Source organism: Bombina bombina, chromosome 3, assembly GCF_027579735.1.
Source record: "Bombina bombina isolate aBomBom1 chromosome 3, aBomBom1.pri, whole genome shotgun sequence".
Lineage (NCBI taxonomy): Eukaryota > Metazoa > Chordata > Amphibia > Anura > Bombinatoridae > Bombina > Bombina bombina.
Window position 1 is genome coordinate 611,886,372 of NC_069501.1, and position 15,076 is coordinate 611,901,447.

Here is a 15,076-nt window from a genome sequence, read left to right on the forward strand (position 1 = left end):
CTCAGAATCTAAAATAGGCCTTTTTAAACTTCTTAAAGGGACCTTGCAGTACTGACAAAACCTCTTAAAAAGGTTTTGCCAGAGCAGGGAGCATTAGTTCACCAGGCCCTCTGTCTTTTGTATTACATTTTACAGTGCTATGTGTAGGTAGCACATTTATATTTACACAACTAAATGTCTTACTTTTGCAAAGAAAATATTACATGAAAATAATTAAAATTCCCATTTCTTGACAAAGTGCAAATCACTGTTCCCATATTCTAATCGTAAAATATAGTTAAAGATTGTAAACTAGCAACTGAGCTGTCAAGTCTCACATTAGCAGCTACATTCTGTACTTTGGACTCATGTTTGTATAATAATGGTCATTTTTAAATACCTGCAGCTGGAAGACATTGTTTATGCATTGGATTTGGGCCTCTTCTATTTTCTTTATTGATACATGTGCTGTGTCCAATCCTGCACTTGTCAGCATACATTCAAACCAGATTTTTAATAAATCTAGCACAGTAACCAGCTTCATGTGCTGATCTCTGTTAAGTGCAGTGAAGGGTTAATCTGACGCCACTAAACCAAACAGAGGCTCCTAGTATGTCAGGCATCGGGCAGTTTCCCTCTCTCTGCCCTTTCAAACAGACCTGACACAACAAATATACGTGATGGATACTCTACAGTACTTGCAGGGTCATGAGATGCTGTGGGGTGCAGCCTGTATTTAGCTGATTAGCTGGGGATTTCCCTTTATTCCTACATGTACAGCACAGCCTTGGGCATCCACATCCTGCTCTGTGCCACTTTCATTTCTCTGCAGACTAGAAACTCTCCCAGCTCTGGTATTCATTTAATATCCAGAGATTTCATCTCAGTCAGTGCCTCCATCAGGTTGGTTATGTCAAGTGACCTAAGAGATTAAAGAGAGCCCAATATATTTAAAGAGAAACATTGCATGTCTGTCTTGCCATCTGATTAGGACATCAGCTCCCTACTTTGTCAATCAGGTCAGAGTCTTTTCAATCAATTCCACTTAATTGAGCTTGCTCTGGTGGCAAAATGGTTAAACGTGGAATACCAGCACCGCTAAAAATGCAAGGCATCGCTGCAGTGAAGGGTTAATCTGACGCCACAGTTGCCCTCTCTCTGACTAGAAACTCTCCCAGCTATAAAAGGGGTATTGTATGAATGAATGGAGCTGTGCCATTGTTCATCCTTTTCACTTCTGAAAATCCTTATTTTCATAATATTGTTATGTAGTATGTCATTTATATTAGTGTCTCCTAAACTAATTGATCAAGGGCACTTTATAATGACTTAAAAAGTATTTATGGAACCTCAGGGTTTCAAAACATTTTGCAAGAAATTCATAAAATTACAACAGGGCATTGAATTGTTCAATCATAATCTAAAATAAATTAAATTAAAAATAAATTCTCTTCAGAAGCAGAAAATGTCCTCTCCAACACCATACCATTAGTACTTAAAGGGACACAAAACTCCCATTTTTCTTTCTTTCATAACTCAGATAGAGTGTGCAATTTTAAATAATTTTCTAATTTATTTTATAATTTGTTCTCTTTGTATCCTTTATTTAAAAGTATACCTAGGAAGGCTCAGAAGCTGCTGATTGGTGGCTGCACATATATGCATCTTGTCATTTTCTTTCAGCTAGCTCACATTAGTGCATTACTGCTTATTTAACACAGGATATCAAAGGAATTAAGCAAATTAGATAACAGAAGTAAATTGGAAAGTTGTTAGTAAAATAGTATGATCAATCTGAATCATAAAAGAGACATGTTGGGTTCCATGGCCCTTTAAGGTTTTATAACTAGAGTTGTTGACTTCTGGTGCCCTCTACATTATATTAAACAGAGAGAGCTCCTCATCACACAAACTACAACACTAGGGATCCACTTTGCACCACGGGACTTTCAAACATGTAAATGTTTATCTCTCTTCTGCCATGTTTATAGCATATCCTGTAATTCAGTACAAAAAGTGCATTGTACCTTGTATTGAACATTCTTGGTAGGGAGTCCAGCAAGCCTCCCTGTTTATTTACACAAAAACAATCTGTACAAGAAAGAAAAATCAAAGACCCTTGTTTAGCAAAGCTATAAATGGAAATCTAGGGAGGGATGAAGACATAAAATGGGAACTAGCTGGTGAGCAAGAAGGGAATGAATAACACACAGATAGCAAGATAAATATAGATATCATTGGACAAGATTAAAAAGTAACATCTGTTGTATTATAATAATGTCTACAGTATGTACACTAAATGAATAAGAAATAAGAAGAAGCTCAAAATCAAAAAAGTTTGGTAGGAGCCATCTGTCTGGGGGTTGTCCTATTCAGTTTGATGATATCTCAAAGCTGTCAGGACCACCTAATACAGTGGGGCAAAAAAGTATTTAGTCAGCCACCAATTGTGCAAGTTCTCCCACTTAAGAAGATGAGAGAGGCCTGTCATTTTCATCATAGGTATACCTCAACTATGAGAGACAAAATGTGGAAACAAATCCAGACAATCACATTGTCTGAATTGGAAAGAATTTATTTGCATATTATGGTGGAAAATAAGTATTTGGTCACCTACAAACAAGCAAGATTTCTGGCTCTCACAGACCTGTATCTTCTTCTTTAAGAGGCTCCTCTGTCCTCCACTCATTACCTGTATTAATTGCACCTGTTTAAACTTGTTATCAGTATAAAAGACACCTGTCCACAACCTCAAACAGTCACACTCCAAACTCCACAATGGTGAAGACCAAAGAGCTGTTGAAGGACACCAGAAACAAAATTGTAGACCTGAACCAGGCTGGGAAGACTGAATCTGCAATAGACAAGCAGCTGGTGTGAAGAAATCAACTGTGGGAGCAATACCTGGGGCTCCACGCAAGATCTCACCCTGTGGGGTCAAAATGATCACAATAACAGTGAGCAAACATCCCAGAACCACATGGGGGGACCTAGTGAATGACCTGCAGAGAGCTGGGACCAACGTAACAAAGGCTACCATCAGTAACACACTATGCCGCCAGGAACTCAGATCCTGCAGTGCCAGACGTGTCCCCCTGCTTAAGCCAGTACATGTCCAGGCCCGTCTGAAGCATGATAGAGAGCATTTGGATGATCCAGAAGCAGATTGGGAGAATGTCATATGGTCAGATGAAACCAAAGTAGAACTGTTTGGTAGAAACACAACTCATCGTGTTTGGAGGAGAGAGAATGCTGAGTTGCAACCAATGAACACCATACCTACTGTGAAGCATGAGGGTGGCAACATCATGCTTTGGGGCTGTTTCTCTGCAAAGGGAACAGGACGACTGATCCGTGTACATGAAAAAATGAATGGGGCCATGTATCGTGAGATTTTGAATGCAAACATCCTTCCATCAGCAAGGGCATTGAAGATGAAACGTGGCTGGGTCTTTCAGCATGACAATGATCCCAAACACACCGCCCGGGCAATGAAGGAGTGGCTTCGTAAGAAGCATTTCAAGGTCCTGGAGTGGCCTAGCCAGTCTCCAGATCTCAACCCCATAGAAAACCTTTGGAGTTAGTTGAAAGTCTGTGTTGCCCAGCGACAGCCGCAAAATATCACTGCTCTAGAGGAGATCTGCATGCAGGAATGGGCCAACATACCAGCAACAGTGTGTGACAACCTTGTGAAGACTTACAGAAAACGTTTGACCTCTGTCATTGCCAAATACTTATTTTCCACCATAATTTGCAAATAAATTCTTTCCAAATCAGACAATGTGATTGTCTGGATTTGTTTCCACATTTTGTCTCTCATAGTTGAGGTATACCTATGATGAAAATTTCAGGCCTCTCTCATCTTCTTAAGTGGGAGAACTTGCACAATTGGTGGTTGACTAAATACTTTTTTGCCCCACTGTAGATCCATGGAGTGTCTATAAGAAGAGAGCCTCTCTGAGTATTATTCATGTCTGCTTCTTTAGAATATCCTTTAGCCACTTGCCACTTTTTGTGTAGAAAAGTTCAAGGATTAATATGGGACTTTATTTTAGTGCTGGTTAACTTGGTGACAACTGTATTTGATCCAACAGTTTTAGAAAATAAAAATAACTTGACTTCCACAATTTAACTATAATCCACAAAAATGTAAATATATTTTCTTTTCTTCTTGCTTTCTGTAGTATTTCATGGTGTAACACTAATGCTTTTTAAATTACAGGAACATATTTTTGGTCACTATTTATATTTTTTAAACTCTTGTACCATCCAACATTAGCGCAAAACCAGTATAGCCCTATTTATTAAGAATTATTAAGTTAACATAAAAGTAACATTTATATTGTATAACTATTATTTATTCCCTTTTAAAATAGTTAATTCAAGATCTCAATTAGGATGGTCTTGGGGTTGGAAGCTATGGATTGCATAGCTCCACTTGTTAATATGTGTAAATCTCATCCTTTTATTATTATTATTATTATTATTATTATTATTAGGTATTTGTAGAGCGCCAACAGATTCCGCAGCACTATGAACATAGGTGGTATACAAAATAACATTTACAGAGATCAAGTGGGTACAGGGCCCTGCCGAGAGTTGCACTGTTGTAGTCGGCTCTTATGAATGTGAACTACAAACAGCTGGACTTGTAGGCTTACATGCTACATGCAGGGGTGTAAGGGGATAGCAGTGGATATAGGAAGGTTAGTGTAGGTTGTATGCATCCCTGAATAGTAGAGTCTTCAGGGAGCGCTTAAAGCTTTCAAAACTAGGGAAGAGTCTTGTGGAGCGAGGCAAAGAGTTCCACAAGATGGGAGCCAGTCTGACAAAGTCTTGTAAACGGGAATGTGAGGAGGTAACAAGAGAGGAGGAGAGTAGGAAATTATGAGCGTAGCGAAGGGGATGGGAGGGAGAGTATCTGGAGACAAGGTTTAAGATGTAGGGGGGAGCAGTGGAGTTGAGGGCTTTGTGTGTCAGAGTGAGAATTTTTTGTTTAATCCTGGAGGCAAGAGGAAGCCAGTGAAGTGATTGGCAGAGAGGTGCAGCAGATGAAGAACGATGTGTAAGAAAGATGAGCCTGGCAGAGGCGTTGATTATGGATTGTGAAGGAGCTAGGTGGCAGCTAGGGAGACCAGAGAGGATGCAGTTGCAGTAGTCAAGGTGGGAAAGTATGAGAAAGTGCATTAAACTCTTAGTTGTGTCTTGCGTAAGGAAATGTCTAATTTCAAAGATGTTTTTAAGGTACAAGCGGCAGACTTTAGCCAAGGACTGAATGTGAGGAGTTAAATATATATCTGAGTCAAGTGTGACCCCAAGACATGTGGGGTTGGGGTAATGATGGAGTTATCAACAGTTATAGGGAAATAGGGGTGTAGATTTTGGAAGAAGGGAGGAAAATAAGGAGCTCAGTTTTGGAGAGATTTAGCTTGAGGAAGTGAGAGGACATCCAAGATGAGATATGAGAGAGACAGTTAGTGACACAGGTTAGCAAGGAAGGAGATAGTTCTGGTGCAGAAAGGTAGATTTGGGTATCATCGGCATACAAATGATAATGAAACCCGTGGGCTTTATTAAGGAACTTAATGAGGACGTGTAGATTGAGAAGAGGAGGGGACTGAGGACAGAGCCTTGCGGTATCCCAACAGAAAGAGGTAACGGGGCAGAGGATGCCCCAGAGAAGGCTACACTAAAGGTACAGTTAGACAGATAGGAAGAGAACCACGAGAGAGCTGTGTCACAGATGCCGAAAGAATAGAGGGTTTGGAGCAAAAGAGGGTGGTCGACAGTATAAAAGGCTGCAGACAGATCAAGGAGGATAAGTAGAGAGAAGTGCCCTTTGGATTTTGCTGTAAGTAGGTCGTTGTTATCCTTAACAATTGCTGTCTCTGTAGAGTGTAGGGGGCGAAATCCAGATTGCAGTGGGTCAAGGAGGGAGTTTAATTTAAGGAAATGGGATAGACGTGCATATACTAGCTTTTCAAGAAGCTTTGAGGCAAGAGGGAGGAGCGAAATAGTGCGGTAGTTGGATGGGGAGGTTGGATCAAGAGACTTTTTTTAGGATAAGTGTGACCAGTGCATGTTTAAGAGATGAGGGAAATATACCAGTGCTGAGGGAGGGAGAGATTGAAGATGTGTGTGAGTATAGGGGTAAGGGTAGAAGAGTGGGAGTAGCTGTGAGGGGATGGGGTTAGAGGGGACAAGTAGTGAGTTGAGAGGATAGTAAAAGGGCAGAAACTTCTTCCTCTGTAACAGGGGCAAAAGAGCTAGATTTTTGGCTATGTGGGTTTTGGATGATTGTGAGCTTTTGGGGGGGGGGGGGGGGGGAGACCGGTAGTATGTTGCAAACTGATTTAATTTCTGATGGAGTCAATTTTGTTGTTGAAGTAGCTAGCAAAATCTTGAGCTAAGAGAGATGTTGTAGTGGGAGGTGGGGGTGGGCTAAGAAGAGTATTGAATGACGTTTTGGGTTTGAAGAAAGAGTAGAGATAAGAGTAGAGAAGTAATGTTGTTTATATAGATTAAGGGCAGAATAGTAAGAGTTCAAGATGAACTTATAGTGAAGAAAGTCAGCTTAACTCCGAGATTTCCTCCAGTGTCGCTCAGCAGTACAGGAACTGTAATTTATTTGGATATTTGAGTTTTTTTAATACTTCATATTCAGCAACAAAAAGTGATAGATGCACATAAAGCTTGTGTATGAACACTCATGATGATTATAATGGTCTGTGACTATTTCTATATTATCTGGCTATGTATATAGTTGTATAAAATATAAACAAATTCTAAAAAATGAACAGTAAAAATTTGTGAAAATTAATTTGAAACCACTTAATTCCATCTGAGTGAGAGCCAAATGTTGACCTGCTTTGGAACCTCTGATCCTCTCTAGTAATATGGGCATAATATTAGTAGTAGGGGAAGCTGTGATATTTGTTCTTACCAATGCACACAGTAGTAATCAAACTTCCAAACTGAACCAATCTTAGTTAAAGGATTACTTTCTGTTATAATTTTTAAGCTAAACAACTAACATATTAAAGTTAATAAACATTAATTAAAACCTACTGACCTATATTTTCTCCAAAACGAAGTTTCATAACGTTCTAAAAGTTATATCTTTTATTCGCCGATGATGTCACGTTATCCTGCCCACTATTTTCAGCACTGCATGTTCAAAATACTTAAACCAATAACTTTGTGTTTAAAGCGCCATTTTGAAACCTAGGTATTGTAAACGGATTGGTACAGAGCAAAGGATACCCACGAGTGGGTTTGGAAAGCAATTAAATTTGCAGGCAAGATTTCTGATATACGGTAGAGATATGTTAATGAAATGCTATTGATAAAAAGCGTATTGGGGTAGTTAGTAACAGGCATAGAAAATATTTACTTACAGTGGCCCTTTAAAGATGAATGGGTGTTAATGAATGTTTGAGGAAGTGTCGGTATTAGACATGTGCATGGCGAAAAAATTCGGTTCGGTTCGGTTTGGATCGATTCGGAATTTTTCGAAGTTTTGTTCGGATCGATTCGAATTCGGAAAATTATGAATCGATTTGTTTCGGATTCGTTTCGGATTCATTCGGATTCAAAGAAATTCGGCTGGATTCGGTTCGATTCGGTTCAATTCGGTTCGTAAATTCGGCATTTCGGTAAGTGTTAGGTGGGATTAGACTAGTATTATACTGTATATTAGGTGTTAACCTAACATACTGTACAATACTAGTGTAATCCAAATGGCCATCCGAATTTACGAATCGATTCGGTTCGATTCGGTTAGATTCGGAAAATTCGGCAGAATTTTAATTCGGAAATTCGGTTCGATCCGAATCGCCGAATTTGCAGAATTTGCAGAATTTCCGAATCGAACCGAACCGAATCGCACATGTCTAGCCGGTATTCAGATCTACTTTCTACAGAACACGTTAAATGAACATTAAATTCAGCATTAAACTTTCATTTTTCAAATAGAATTTGCAATTTTAAACAATTTTCCAATTTACTTATATTACCAAATGTTCTTTGTTCTTTTGAAATCCTTTGTTGAAGAGTAAATTTAGATAGGGTGATAAGAGCATAGGAGCTTGCACGTCTATAGCAGTCTATAGCAGCAGTGTTTGCAACTATGTATGACATTATTATAAACAATGTTACGAACACTGCTGACAGGTCGCTATAGACAAGTGCACACTCCTGAGTTCGCCTAAGATTACTCTTTAAAGGGACATTAAACACTAAATGCATGTCATAAGCATAGTATTGAGGTCATTCCCTGCCTCCCTCTAGTCATAAATGCCACCATTTTGAAATCTGTCTTTCACTACATACCAGTAAAGTAAAGTAAATTAAAAAGTCTCCTAAAATGACATACTTTATCTAAACCATGAAAGTTTAATTTTAACATTCATGTCCCTTTAAGATTTGGGCATCTTTGTGCTTTTCAGCTTCACCACACCCACGTTATTGTGTCTTCTTGAGGACTCTAAAAACTAAAACATTGATCGAATTTAGTTTTCTACAAATGTCCTGATTTTCTATTAGCGGAAGCAGAGCATGTGTTTCAAAGTTGATACCAGACAGCTATTTTAGATGAGATTTTTGGTGCACATCTGCTCTTCTGTTAGATGGAAGAAAAAAAAGAACATGTTTTTCCGCTAGCAAACAGATCCCTGCAGCAATGTGTTTTAAAAAAGATATTTGAATCTTAGGGTTTGTTATTTGTATCATTATGGTTATATTATTGAAAAGTAAATACTATGGGGCCTATTTAATGTGCGAGCGGACATGATCCGATATTGCGTATAATGTCCGCTGCACATCGATAAATGCAGACAACATACGCTCTCGGCATTTATCATTGCACCAGCAGTTCTGGTGAACTGCTTGTGCAATACTGCCCCCTGCAGATTCACGGCCAATCGGCCGCTAACAGGGGGCGTCAATCAACCCGATCGTATTCGATGAGGTTGATTTCTGTCCTCCGCCTCAGAGCAGGCGGACAGGTTATAGAGCAGCGGTCTTTAGACCACTGCTTCATAACTTCTGTTTCCGGCGAACCAGAAGGCTCGTCAGAAACACAGGGCATCAAGCTCCATACGGAACTTGATAAATATGCCCCCAGGTAATTTCTAATGAGCACCCACACAACAATCATATTGAATCTATTAGCTATTGAAGAATATGGAAAAGGAAAACTATAATAATAATAATAATAATATTACTAATATTATCATTATTCCATATTCCTTCATCTCTTCATCATTTTCAGTGGCACATCACAAAAATGTAACTGCTTTGTAAAAACTGCTAATCTATAGTAGGCAATAGGACAGTCTACTAATTAGGAATCGCTTTGGGAATAATGTGCAGGATCTGCTGGGAAGTATGTGACTGCATAAGGGCGGCATATGAGACAACTGAAGCATTTGGTGTTACTTGGGGATATGTTTTATGAATTATAGTCCCTGATTCCCTAAAGCTTTCTGGACAGGCGAGATTATCTAAGAAGTCTTGTCAGCATTGTAAGGTTCTTCAAAGAATTTCAAAAATAATATAGGGGTTTCTCATTCACAAACAGAACCCTGCATAGTGAGATAAACATTTCTCAATCTAAAATGTGTGTTTCCAAAACTCTTTGAGGACCTCACTGCATTGATAAGACCTCTTAGATAATCTCACCTGAGCAGAGAGCTTTAGATCATTAGGACCTGATATTCAAAAGAAATCATGCAAAAAAAAATAGATTTCTTTTAGACCTTATATTATAATATTATAATGTAAGAGGCTCTCCTTCACATCAAAAACCTTGTATAGTGAGATAAATATCTTTTAAACTAAAATTTAGATCATCTCACTAAGCGGAGAGCTTTTGAATATCAGGCCCTTAGTGAGATGGGGCAATGCTGCAGACACTATGCTTTTCATAATGGTCGGGTATAACATTATAAAATCTATCTCAGAGATACATGGATAAAGGTTTAAATAGTGCCCTTTACAGCAACAAATGTATATATCCAGGATTTGACTTATTAGGAGATGTGTAAAAGCTTTCAGTAGGCTTGGACTTAGAGGGATTCTGAAACCATTTTTTTCAGATAGAGCATGCAATTTTAAGCAACTTTGTAATTTACTCCTATTATCATTTTTTCTTTGTTCTTTCTGTATCTTTATTTGAAAAAGCAGGAATGTACACATATGAGCAGGCCTATTTTTGGTTTTGCACCCTGGATAGAGCTTGCTGATTGGTGGCTACAATTACCCACCAATCAGCAACGCTACCCAGGTGCTAAAAATGGGCTGGCTTGTAAGCTTACATTCCTGCTTTTTCAAATAAAGATACCAAGAGAATGAAGAAAAAATTATAATAGGAGTAAATTAGAAAGTTGCTTAAAATTGCACACTCTATCTGAATCATGAAAGAAAAAAATTTAGGTTCAGTATCCCTTTAAGTTAGAGATAGTGTTTATCTATGGAGAATCATATACTTGTTTTCTTATTGTCAATCTATCTGTGAGACTCCTCTGGCATTTGCAATTGTCAGTGTACTAATCTGTGCTAGCACAGACAATGATAGCTTGTTAATGACATATTCTTTTGAGTATGTATCTGAAGCACAATTGTCTCCTGCCAGCTTTTTCTAATCTTCACTTAGGAATTAGTAATAGAATTTCTCATATGGTATGCAATATTTTGCAAACTGACAATTTTTTTTTTCCATATCTGTCTGAGATCCCATCCTGACTGACCTCCTGCTACTTCATTTGCAAGTGCAGGGCCTGATGTCAGAAGTTAGAAACCTCCCTGCAGGCAGGAAACTGCAATCACTATTAACCACACAGACTCAGGAATATCTTATACATTCACTTTCCATGCATTTGATGTGATAAATAGCTAGCTAAGCTTCTCTGTTATGCCCTGGGAATTTTTTTTTTCATAAGCAAACGCAAGAAGCAAACGCTCTGTTCTTTGAATGGAAGCAATATGTGTATGCTATAATATACACAATGAAAAAAAATTAAAGTGCCATACTTGTTGACTCAGAGAAAAAAAAAACTGGGGTGAACTTGCCTGCTTTAATAGTCCATTAACAGCTTTTTGCTTTTCCTGACTGTTCAAGTCAATGTCTAGATGAATAATGTATGTCTGCACTTAGAGTAACCTGCTGAACTATAGAATATTGCTAGCACATTCATATGGGCTCTCTCATTCTTCCATCTTAATGCTATTACATCATTAGTATGTTGGTAGGGGCTCCTATCATCAGGGGTTGTATGACTTCATATACTAAGGTAAGTGCTTACTATACAGATCAGATATTACTTGAAGGCACACAGAAGAAAATGATTTATTTAATTAATCTAAAAAGATATTTTAACACCAGATCCATGTTAAATAAACCTATTTTATATTCTTGTCAATGCCCAGAAATACAGTTGTATGAGTTTACCCTATAAACCAGTGTGCATTAATATTAAGTTGAATATAAACATGCATTTACTGAAAGTTTGAACACAAGCATTTATTTTAATAGTTTAACATGTTTAATGGTTGCTCATTCATATGCATTAAAAATGTATATTTTCTATGGTTTTTTTTACAAATCACTAAACCATTCCTATAAGGGGAAGCTTAACATCTACATACACGTCTGTTTGTACAAAGTATTGGTTGGATATAAAGTCCCAAAAAGAAAAGATAAATATTTTGACCTGAAATGCAGTGTTGCATAGTTTTGTTTTTTTGTTTTTTTTCTTAAATCCATTAAAACCTTCATGTAAGTCTGAGCACGTTGAGAGTCCAGCACTTTCAGATGCTTTGCATAGATTATAAGTGGCTCATGACCGGGATTAGCCCTGGTTTCTGAAGTTCTACATGGAATTCATTGAGAAGTGATTGCATTCTTTGTAATGAGTTGTTTATCTTCATAGCTGTTTGTGTTATTGACTGATTTGTTAAGAGATATAGGCAGTAAGGATTTTCTTCTTAGCTATTCTTTTCTATATTACTCAATTTTATTTCCAACTCAAGCCCAGCAGACAGCAATGTTGTCCTCCAGTTGTTTTTATCTGGCTCTAATTTTTCCAAAACATTTTAATGTTTGTTATGTGCTGCAACATAACTCAGGCCTAGTTTACATTGCTGTTGTAAAATGTGTAAGTTTAATACAGATACGTAGGCCTAGTTTCCATTAAGGTGGTAAATTGTGGAAACTGGTGATAAAAACTTTTGTTTCGATTAAAGTGTATGGAGATTTTTTAAGTTACCCCCAGTTTCCAAATGTTACCACCTCAATGGAAACTAGCCCTTATTTTTACCACCAGTTTACAGAGTTTACAATATCAATGGAAGCTTGGCTTTAGATTGCAGGGCACCCCTGTTTATGTTCAGCACATCTGATATTACGAAGAACCAGATTGCTCCTCTGTCTCTTGGTTAGGTGGCAAGTGGTTCATTCTGGCCTAGTTTTCAGTGAGGTGGTAAAGTTTGGAAACTGGTAGTAATATAACAACTCTCCATAGACTTTAATGTAAATAAATGTTTTTATCACCAGTTAAAAAAATGTATCTGGAGAAGATATTGTTCCTCTTCTTGTTCATTTAAATTTTGCTTACATAGAAGTATTAATTTTTTGTTTTTGATAGATTTAGGACGGTTGACCTCCCCCCAATTCAAAAACAAATCTCTTTTTTGTAGTCTTATAGCCAATGGTATTGGGAACTTGTAGGCTTTTTTTTATCTCCCTTTATATTTTATCTCAAATCATTTTTTCTTCTTCTTGTGTGTCTCAGTCTTTATTGTGTGCAGATTCATGTACAAAGTAGCTCCAGTTGTCTTCTACTGTATCGATAATAATACAGTTTACCGCTTTTAGGAAAAAGTGTTTTATGCTCTACCCAAAAAACATGTTATTTTCTTTTGTTTTTATCAATAACAACATATTTTCTTGTATGCATTTTATTCTTATTTGCCTAAGAAACTCAAGTACTGCCTCCAATATCTACAATAGAAAACAATATCATTTGACAAGCAAAAGCTCTGCATTTATTAGTTCAACCTAGTGTTTCTTAACACCAAACCTCTAGTACCTGTTACTGTCTAAAGTTTAAGTGTTCCCTTGTGGGGCTGCACAGTGGCCAGCACAATTATTTAATGTGTCTCACTTGTATTTAGGTTGGAAAACGTAATAAATCTGACCTCTTAATGGAGGCCTGGAACATGGTCCAGGGTTATATGGGGCTGTACAGAACACACACACACATATACTGTGTGTATATATATATAATTTATTATTTTTTTTCATTTCTTTTTTTCATTTGTGATTGTGAACATTTATATATAAAGTTGAATAAGGATGTTGTATAGATTTCTGTGCAAAAATGTGTGATTTTATCTTTATTTATGAAAATGTCATTATAAAATGCAGCCACTTTATGTGTTCTTGTGATTGTTTTTACACTTACCCATCAAGCCCACACAGACACATTTCTGTCATGTTTCTAAAATGTATTACGAGTTATTTGCAATTGTTCTTATGTGAAAATAAGAGAGGGGGAGCAGATTGAAGAGATAGAGATATAAGAATGAAAACGGGGAAAACAATGCATTAAAGTACCCTCCTGCTGTGAAAACATTGGCTTTAAATGTGTTTATTTAAAATGTGATCAGTGAAAAGGATGTGAGAAGGTCACTCTGGCAGCATTTTGCTGAAATTTTCACGAGCGGCACCAATTAAAGAGCAACCGTGTCAAATGGAACTAATGCTAATGGGGAGTCACACATCTGTGCAATGGTTCTACTTTTAGGCTAATACGTGGTCATAAAGTCTAAGGAATTAGCTTACTTCACTTGTGTTGTTAGATGGGAAATTTAGAGGTTATCCCAACATCTGAGTGCTAAGTGGGACTTTTTGGTTCTGGTCAAACACCCATGATCCTCAGCAAAACGTATTACCTGTATACATAATTCTCTGCCAGAGAGGCCTGCAACTCATTTCTCTGCTTTTGATTATATGATTCAGCATGCTATTGCATTGCTCTGCATGTCACAGCATTATTATGCATGCCTGTATATCACTGCTCTGTCATATTTCTCTACAGTGTTCATTATATTGCTTTTCATTACATGATAGTTCAGTTGGAAACCAGTTTGTTAAAACCTTTATTTTCTTACAGGAAGAATACCTAGTTACAAAAGTAATAATAATAAAAAAGAATAAGATCTATTTGTACCACCTAGACCACTTATTTATATCTGCAGTAGAACTTCAGGCCCATAGTGATCATTTGCCCTGTTTTGTATATAGACTTTAATCCTCTTTCGATCCCTTTCTTTTAGTTCCTTTTCTTATTTAGCCTACTTCCCCCGCATCTACACCTGCACCCTGGCTTGATATAGGTTCTATTCCTACAGTGAGAAAATGCATTCTTCATGTTAAGTATGCATTCTTCATGTTAAGTATGCATTCTTCATGTTAAGTATGCATTCTTCATGTTAAGTATGCATTCTTCATGTTAAGTATGCATTCTTCATGTTAAGTATGCATTCTTCATGTTAAGTATGCATTCTTCATGTTAAGTATGCATTCTTCATGTTAAGTATGCATTCTTCATGTTAAGTATGCATTCTTCATGTTAAGTATGCATTCTTCATGTTAAGTATGCATTCTTCATGTTAAGTATGCATTCTTCATGTTAAGTATGCATTCTTCATGTTAAGTATGCATTCTTCATGTTAAGTATGCATTCTTCATGTTTATTAGCATAGAAATAATACAGCCACTAAGCACTGTTTTTATAAGAATGTGGGGACCAACCATCATTTCAAGTGATAGTTTAAGAGAAGACCAGAGACCCAATCAGATTTTAAAACATTCAAAAGCTTATATTTCTAATAAATGGAACCCCACTTGACATTTCCTGAAGGTGTAACATGAAAATGCTGATGATAACTTTACAGTCTGTAACAAGATTCACTTAGATTTTTATCAATACTGGAGCTCAGTTTATTTCCCTATTTCACCAACCTGTGGAAATTCTTCTCCTGTCTCCTATTTTACCAAGCTGTGTTCCCACAATGTATCTGTTATTTACCTTGT

General features: G+C 37.3%; 1 protein-coding gene across 1 annotated transcript in view; it reads left to right on the forward strand.

Moving 5' to 3' along the window:
- LOC128652451 (CUB and sushi domain-containing protein 2-like) overlaps positions 1-15,076 on the forward strand; it is a 1,617,569-nt gene that overhangs the window by 1,046,083 nt on the left and 556,410 nt on the right.